Source organism: Arachis ipaensis, chromosome B10 (genome assembly GCF_059453495.1).
Source record: "Arachis ipaensis isolate K30076 ecotype BB chromosome B10, ASM5945349v1, whole genome shotgun sequence".
Classification (NCBI taxonomy): Eukaryota; Viridiplantae; Streptophyta; class Magnoliopsida; order Fabales; family Fabaceae; genus Arachis; species Arachis ipaensis.
In genome coordinates this window covers 137719522-137728884 of record NC_142435.1, presented here as the reverse complement: position 1 = coordinate 137728884, position 9363 = coordinate 137719522, and the positions used below count along the sequence as shown (strand labels likewise).

Sequence of the window (9363 nt, the reverse complement as noted above, 5' to 3'; positions counted from 1 at the left end):
TCATAATTATAAACATATATTATTATCATTTAATATACTTTATAAATTTTTAAATTGACTTATGATAGAAATTAGAAGAAGATTAAAGTATCAATTAAAACTATTTCTTTTGTTCTAATATTTTTAAAGTTATATTCTAAGTTTCAATTATGAGCATTGATTAAATTAATTTTTCATAACAAAAATAATAATAATATAAAATAAATATTTTTTGATAAAATTGTTAAAATATAATATATTACTTCTCGCAAATTATATATATTGACGAAATTTAGTTATCAAAATAACAAAAATACGAAAAGAATACATATATATTTTTTTGAAAGAAGATGAATAAAATAAAATTCATAAATAATAATGGAAAAAAAACTGCTTAAGACATTCCTTTTTGAGTACGAGATTTAATATTTTCGAATAGACAATGGAACCACAATACAATAATCCAAGAGTGTTAAGGACAGCAACTTTTATGATTTGTAGCCATCAAATAGTTATCAATGATGATTTTAATAGTATGAGATTGATATGAGATTTTATCCAATGGCTCACTTTTTTTTATGGCTACATATTGGCTAAAATTTAATAAAATTACTGGTCCCCTAGATTTTTCCATAATAAAATTGTTCAATCCAAAAGTCTTAGCAGCTATCATTAACACTACCATTAACGAGAGAAGAGATAAAATTAGCTGAATGAAGAAAAAGAATAATAATTATTCAGTTGCAACCGGCTATGAGACGACATTCCAATTTAATCACCTATCAATTGAATACCTCCCTGAATGATTCCAAAACAAATAGATGTGGTCGAATCTCTGAAAATTAAAGTGCCAACTAAAAATAAAAAATTTCATTTAAAAGGTACTATACGAAGGTATACCTATTAAATAGAAGCTCCACACCAAGACCTCAAATGCAACTTGGTGGAGGAAACGGTTGTTCATTGCATCTGGATATGTGCAAACTTCGCGGAAGCCAGCTGGGACATTTCTGGAATCACGGTGCCGACCTGCAAAGAAGAAGCATGGAAATGGTGGTTAGCAACCCAAAACAGAAGCAATCAAACAAGGATTACGGATGAAAGAAAGGAACTAGCAGTAAATTTATGCTGGTAGCTATGGAAAGCGAGGAACGAGATAATGTTTGAACAGAAATACTACAGATCTCCATTGCACTGCGTGAAAAAAAGCTCGAAGATAAATGAAAAAGATAGAACTTATTACAACATGATTTTTTTTTTCAATTTTGATTATACCCCCTGTTCGAAGAGGACTTCCTTTAGTTACATTGGTGGATCTTTTTCTATTCTATTTTTTTTTTTTGTATGTTATCCAATTGGACCTTATTGCAATGAAATTTACTATCTTAGCAAAAAACAAAAAACTAACCATCTAAAAGCAGCTGATATAGGATGCTAATCTCTTTTCTGAACTCAAATTCTAGTAACAGTTTTTTCTCAATTTTCGACATTCAATTAGTGATACCATTCTTATAAAAAAATTAATTGGTGGCAACTCTAAATATGATCTAACAGCATAATTTCTTTTAAGAAAATAACGAATATCCTTTTCAAATCTCGGTCGTCTACTCCGAATTGCACGCGGTCCCAGACGAAAATATTAGAGTAAATATCCATAGTCGTCCTTGAGATTCACGCAAATACCCATAATAATTCCTAAGATTCCGATTTTCCCATTGTAGTCCTCCAGATAGAGCTCCGAGCACTCAAACTGGTCCTTGGCCATATTTCAGGTGATGACTCATCATCGGAGCGCTGACGTGGACTCGAATTGCCACGTGGGAGGGGTCCAAAACGTCGTCGTTTTGGGTTTGGCACCCTTGAAAGCCAAAAACGACGCCGTTTAGATGTTATTTAGTACGAAAAACAGTTTTCTCCCCCAACACAAACACTTCACTTCACTCGTCTCTTCTTCTTCTACCCTCTGACTTCTTCTTCATCTCCCCATCAATGGTGTAGCCATATAGGGTTGTATTCGCTGGGTTTAGGAAAATTTGAGAGAAGAAGTAATCCGACCAGAAGTTGTTATCGTTCTTCCCCTCCTTCACCATAAGCACGAGGTTCTGACTTTGTGATCGGACTCAAGGTAACCTTCCTTTTTTTTACTTTGCATTTTCAATACAATATTGGTTGATGATATGCAAGTTGTTAGTGTAGTTGAGGTTCTGGAGTTTTGGTGTCATTGTAGTATCTAGGGTTTGAAGGCTGGCTGGGGTTTGTGGGGTTGCTTTATTTAATCCAAATGAAACAGGAATGAAACAGGGAGTTGTATGCAGGATTGAAAAATATGTTTTCTTGTGGTGATTAATTTTTTTTAATGCATTAGTAAGCTTTCTATACATTTTGTCTTAATACATGTTCCCTTGTATTTTCTTTTTGTATTTTCTGTAGGTAGCACCTTATGAACGTCCTACACTAAGCAAGGCTTACCTTTTTCCTGAGTGTGAGTTGTGATATTCTCTCTCCCTCTATGTTATAATTCCTGATTTCCATGTTTGTGTTGGAAGTAGAGGAGAAAGATTGCTTCCTGAGTGGTACAGTGAGAAAGGTGATTATTACGTTTGGTTTATCACAATTATTGGATAGTTTTAAGGACAGCTAGGCTCTCATGCTAAGTGAAAACAAGAGTAAATTAACAAAATGGTCCTTAACAATGATTTTCCAAATGCAAATTCCTTTGGATCACAATTCACGATCTAGTCATTGTACGATGAAAAAGACTAATAACACAAAACAAAACTCCTAAGTAACTGTATCTAAAATCTTCAGTTCTTCTTCAACCTTGATTCCACCCTTCTCTTCTTCAACCTGTCCCTTGAATAAGGTTGTTTGTGGCCTTCTTTAACAACAATGATATCAGCTTCTAGGACCCTGCCATTCTTTAGTTTGACTTCTTTCACCTGAATGGTGGGTTGAAATCATGACAAGCTTGATTTGAAATTTAAAAGGAAATCCAACAGCAACTGTTTCTTTAATAATATTGACCCCCTTTTTCGCATAGTATCCCTCGTAGAAAGCAGCTATGCCAGATGTAAAAAGTCTTGGCACTGCAACATCATATTATAATGCACTTCTTTAAAAATATATAAAGAAATAAAACAGTATGGCATGAAAAGAAAGAGTTATAACTATCTACTTACTACACCAAGACTCTGGGTAGACCATGGTAACATCAAGATTGTTGAGTCTCATTGCTGCACTAAGCTCCAGACCAATGTATCCACCTCCGACAACCACAGCTTTGCCATTCTTCTTTGCTTTAATTGCTTCGTATAGTTTATCAGCATCATCAACTTCCCTTAAGTAAAAGATGTTTTTGGCATCAGCTCCTTGAACACCAAAATCACTTAACCTTATAACCTGCAAACAAATACAAATTATTAGCAAGACCAGAAAAATGAAGAAATGAGTACAATGCAAGACATATTCTCTAATATCCTCAAGGATCCTTACAGTTGAGCTGGTTACAATCAACAAAATCTGGTAACTGAATGTTTCTCCTCCTGCACTTGTCAGAAATTTTGCGGCAAGGTCTGCTTTCACTATTTTTGTGCTAAGAATCAACTCTATACCTGCAATCAAACATTTAAATTTGCATTTGGAAAATCATTGTTAAGGACCATTTTGTTAATTTACTCTTGTTTTCACTTAGCATGAGAGCCTAGCTGTCCTTAAAACTATCCAATAATTGTGATGAACCAAATGTAATAATCACCTTTCTCATTGTACCACTTAGGAAGCAATCTTTCTCCTCCACTTCCAACACAAACATGGAAATCAGGAATTATAACATAGAGGGAGAGAGAATATTACAACTCACACTCAGGAAAAAGGTAAGCCTTGCTTAGTGCAGGACGTTCATAAGGTGCTACCTACAAAAAATACAAAAAGAAAATACAAGAGAACATGTATTAAGACAAAATGTATAGAAAGCTTACTAATGCATTAAAAAAAATTAATCACCACAAGAAAACATATGTTTCAATCCTGCATACAACTCCCTGTTTCATTTGGGTTAAATAGAGCAACCCCACAAACCCCAGCCAGCCTTCAAACTCTAGATACTACAATGACACCAAAACTCCAGAACCTCAACTACACTAACAACTTGCATATCATCAACCAATACTGTATTGAAAATGCAAAGTAAAAAAAAATGAAGGTTACCTTGAGTCCGATCACAAAGTCAGAACCTCGTGCTTATGGTGAAGGAGGGGAAGAACGATAACAACTTCTGGTCGGATTACTTCTTCTCTCAAATTTTCCTAAACCCAGCGAATACAACCCTATATGGCTACACCATTGATGGGGAGATGAAGAAGAAGTCAGAGGGTAGAAGAAGAAGAGACGAGTGAAGTGAAAGTATTTGTGTTGGGGGAGAAAACTGTTTTTCGTACTAAATAACATCTAAATGACGTCGTTTTTGGCTTTCAAGGGTGCCAAACCCAAAACGACGACATTTTGGACCCCTCCCACGTGGCAATTCGAGTCCACGTCAGCGCTCCGGTGATGAGTCATCACTTGAAATATGGCCAGGGACCAGTTTGAGTGCTCGGAGCTCTATCTGGAGGACTACAATGGGAAAATCGGGATCTTAGGGATTATTATGGGTATTTGCGTGAATCTCAGGGACGACTATGGGTATTTACTCCTAATTTCGAAAACAAATAGGTGTATGTGTTTAGATTTGGTTAAACTGTGATGTTTAGGCTGAAGCTAGCTTGAGGGAAGCGCTTAATCTTGCTATATTGGTGCTTGAGTAAGGTGAGACTTTTTGAACCCTAGTAGTTTTTCCTTGTTCATTATGTTTGAATAATAATTGGTATACTTGGATGTGGCAATGTGAACTAGGTAGTGTATATATGTGAATTGGAGTTAAATTGTGAATGTTGGATGCTTGGTGGAGCCTTGGGTGCTGTTAGCTTGAGGATTGAGAACCTTGGGGCTGGGTTTTGTACCAACTTGTGGTGCCTTTGACTTAGGAGCAAAATCAGCCAAGGTATGGTTTTGGTTTCTTGTATATAATATATAATATTTTGTGAAAACATAGGCTAGATGACCTTAGTATAGGTTGAAATGCATGATTGTGTTAAATGTTTAGCATCCTTGATGAAAATTGTTGAATTGGGTTGAGTATGAATTATGGCAATTGATGTTTGTGGTGAGAATTTATTGAGGCATGATGATTTTAATGATGAATGATGAGGATGATGGGATTGAATATTTATGTGATGAACTATTGATGAGTTTGTTGGTTTAATTGAGAAGTTTATATAAGAGATTGTTAAAAATTAAGGTATGATTGATTGTGGTAGGATGTGAGGCTATGTTTCTGTGATATAGTATGTTTTGGTGTTGTTTATGAGCATAGAAAGTTGGTTTTTGAATGGTGATTTGTTGAAAATAGATGTTAGAGTATTTTTTGTGAAAATTTGATTTTTGGCCGAATTTCGGCAAGCTATAACTCAGCTTCCGAACCCCCAAATTGTTTCAAACTTATTTCATATGAAAATTGGCTCCGTGAAGTTTACGCCATTAGAAGAACGGATAAAAAATATTTTAAAACGAGAAAGTTATGCACGTCGGAAGTTCAGTATGTAAAATTGAAATTCTGTAAACTTAACCACTTTTGACTAATCTGTAATGCATGCGTACGCAAACCCCTCCATACGCGGATGGACATTTCTGTTTGGCATGCATGTGTACGCGGGCATGTGCTGCGTACATATCATGGGCGAAAAAAGACCCTTGCATACGCGAGCATGGGGCTTCATACGCGGACGAGGTAATGCGTACACGAGCATTGAAAATTGCACGCCTACGCGTACGCATGACCCCTGTTTTAGCAAACATGGATTTGTGTTTTAAATCTTAATTTCAAATCTCTAAACCTCTATTTTCATTCTTTTAACCCTAGATCTTAATAGTATGCCTAGTAATGAGATAAAGCTAGGAAGAGGTGGTAACTTGTGAGTGAAGTAAGATTTTAAATGATGAATTATGTACAAAAATGCAAAGATATGAGGTATATGTGTGATGCCATGTCTATAAGGAATGATTGTAAAGGAATGACGATAATGAATTTTGAGAATAAATAGACATAATGATGATATTGATGTGTTGGATGCGGGGAAGGCGGTAGTGCGCTAATCTCTCGATCTTTTTCCCCCGCATTCTTTGTGATTGTGTTTTGTGAGATGTGGGGAAGGCGGTAAGGTGCTAATCCCTCGATTCATTCTCCCGCATTTATTGTGATTGTGTTTTGTGGGATGTAATGAAGGTGGTAGGGCACTAATCCCCCGACGTATTCCCTTACTTTTATGTATTTTGGGTTATGGATATCTATATGTATGTACATAAATATATTCTCCGACCAGCCTTAGCTCCGCAGGCTGTGTTAGGAGCTTGCTTAAGTTGTACCCTAGACCTTCTACTCTCTTTTTATATACATATGTATGCGTGCTTTAGTTTTTTTCACACGCAAGTAAACGTTATTTCTGAGTGTTGCGCTTTTAATTCTACGTTTTTTCTTTAACTGTCCTTTAAGACTCCTCGTATATTACATTCTTTCAATTATTATACATATATATTATTTTAGAGGTCGTAATACCTTGTCACCTCTGCTTTACGACTCGAGCGTAAGGTTGTGTGGTAGGATGTTACAATTGACGAACAATAGCAGAACGCAGATCAAAGCGTAGTTTATGAGTGGAGTTACTAGCTCCATATTGTGGTAGCTTCGCAGCTTTCAGCGTTTACATTTGTCAATGTTTGTATTCCGTGTGATTAAATTGCAAGATGCAAGGTGACTTACCTTCATCACCATGGCTCCGACGACTACGATGAGCTAGTCCTGGTGGCGATGCTGGCATCATGGGCTTGAGGAGGGTTTGGACCAACGTTGTATTCCAGGATGAGAAGAGATGCAATGAAAATCAGAAGAAACCCTAACCAGTTTTAACAAAGAGTAAACTTGAAATTTCAACTTTTGGATAAGGGTATTTTTTTAAAAGAAATATTAATACAATTTCAGTCTCAATTTTTGAGTATTTACCCATTTTGGTCCTCAAAAAATTTTGGACCAGACACTTTAGTCTTCGACTAAAATTAATTACTCGATTGGTCCTTAACAATTAACTTTGTCAGTCACTTAGGTCCTTTGCTCCGTCAACTCTAACGGAGGATAAAATAGTCTCTAGAAACTCTAACAGGGGACCAAATAGTCTCTGAGCTCCTCTATTTAGAAACGACACTGTTTTCCTCCAATTTCCATTGTATCTCACATAACACTAACAGTCTAACACTATAACTTGAAGCTACACAATGCACACTCTGCAACTTCAATGTTCACAAGAAGAAAAATCATCAACTTGTTCTCAACCAATTCATACTCAGGAAACTAATGACTATGTCTCTCAAGTACTTATCGTCTTCGATAGATCCCATGAATCTAGACAGCAAGTCTGATTTGTTAAGACCCGTCATCGTCGCCACCATCTCCCTCCTCCTTTGCCCTATCATCTCCATGACCACATTGTCCACCAATCCGATCGCTTCCTTCAGCTTCTTCTCCAAACCAATGTTTAGTAATTGCTTCAGTTTTCATATGAGCAGCAACGATGACATTGCTTGTTGTACTGATAGCTTGGATGCAAGGTCGAAACTGTTTGCCAACTTGGACTCCAGAAAAGAAGGAATGAAACACTCGGGGTCCATTCCAAATGAGAATTTGTATATGATGACAAAAGAGAATTTTCTCATGATGTCTTAATGTCCAACAATCTATATTGCTTGTCGGAGAGTGGAGAAAGCGTGCCCTTAGAGTAGTTGTGGAACTTGGTCTTGAGGATGTGGTGAACGTTGTCGGGGTTAGAGGTGATGCTATTATCGAGGACATGGAGGTGGATGTTTATGGTGGGTAAAGTGCGGAGGAAGTGGGTGTACCAGCTACAGACTTGATCTTGGAGCTGAAGAAGAGGAAGGAAAAGATGGAAAAGAAGATTGTGAAGGTGAAGAAGGCTAATATGAATGTTAGAGTTATGCGAAATATGATGAAAATTAGGGAAGAATAGTGTCGTTTTCGAACAAAGGGGTCAGGGATCATTTTGTCTCCTGTTAGAGTTGTGAGTGTAACATCCTCACAATCAGAAGTCACGCTTCCGACTGTGCTACTCTGATAGCAAGAAGTATTACGACTACTTTACATACTAAATACTAAAATAGGAGCCTGTGACTCGACACTGTATCACTTTTATCTAAAGAAAAATATAAGCAGGCATAGATTCATATACAAGACTTCTTACATAATAACTCAATATAATATACATATAAAACATACAATTCCTATCCCTCTTACAAGCTTGTAATAACAAAGATGAGGGCAGAAAATAATCTAATTAATAGAACAACATATAAACCAAGCGCAGTATAACTCCTCTTAATGCTTCTTCATTCGGTTCTTGAAAAGGTAAAGTTGTAGGGGATGAGAACCTAACCACACAGTCTCACCACGAAATTTCAAAGTTGTCATAAGCAAATATTCAATAAGAAAACTGTTTTCAGGCTCAGTGACTATCATTGCCTTGTGAATCTTTTAAAAACCAATAAAAAATCGTTCAAAACCTTTTCAAAGAAACAATGTTTAATCTTTCAAAAATCCGAAACTTTTCCTTTCTTACAAGAAAATCTCATTCAGAAATCAACCACGCAATCAAACAATACAATCATTAATTCAGCATCAAAGTTCATTCTCAAATGTAGCACGCCAGGACAAACACAACCAAGACAGACAAGGAAAGCATAGGTTTAGGTAGCAGTTACAGCAAATAGTTCAAGTAGCAGTTAAGAACAGTTTAGCAATTAGGCAAACCAAAATAAGTTCAAACCCAAGCAAAGCATACAAATTCATATGATGCATACCTGTCCTATGGCTGATGAGGCTCATCTGTCGGTTATCCAACCAACCCGACAAGTCTGAATTGTCCTTAGACTGTCCCCCGACGTGCATCCCCAAGAGTCTATGCATAGCTTTTTCTTAAATAATCAATATTGCTCAATGGGGGGTAACATTCCCGGGAATTTATATAATGTCCGGTCACACTTACGTCGTAGGGTCAACAGAGTATTGAGTTTTCAACCTAGTACACTTGGTGGCAAGCCATGGTACTTTATCCAGGGAACCTTGTATTCCAGATAATTCAAATTCATAAGCCAAATGAATAATTCAAAATTCATATCTCAACATCCTCAACATTCTCAACGTCATAATCATTCATCAATCCAAATCTCATTTCCAAATTCATTCAAAAACCATATTTTAAAGAAAATCCTCGTCATCCTTCTTTC

At 36.4% G+C, this 9363-nt stretch overlaps 1 pseudogene; it reads right to left on the bottom strand.

Moving 5' to 3' along the window:
- Positions 1-2760: 2760 nt before the first annotated feature.
- Positions 2761-6890, bottom strand: LOC107621475 (monodehydroascorbate reductase-like; annotated as a pseudogene).
- Between the last annotated feature and the right edge of the window lie 2473 nt (positions 6891-9363).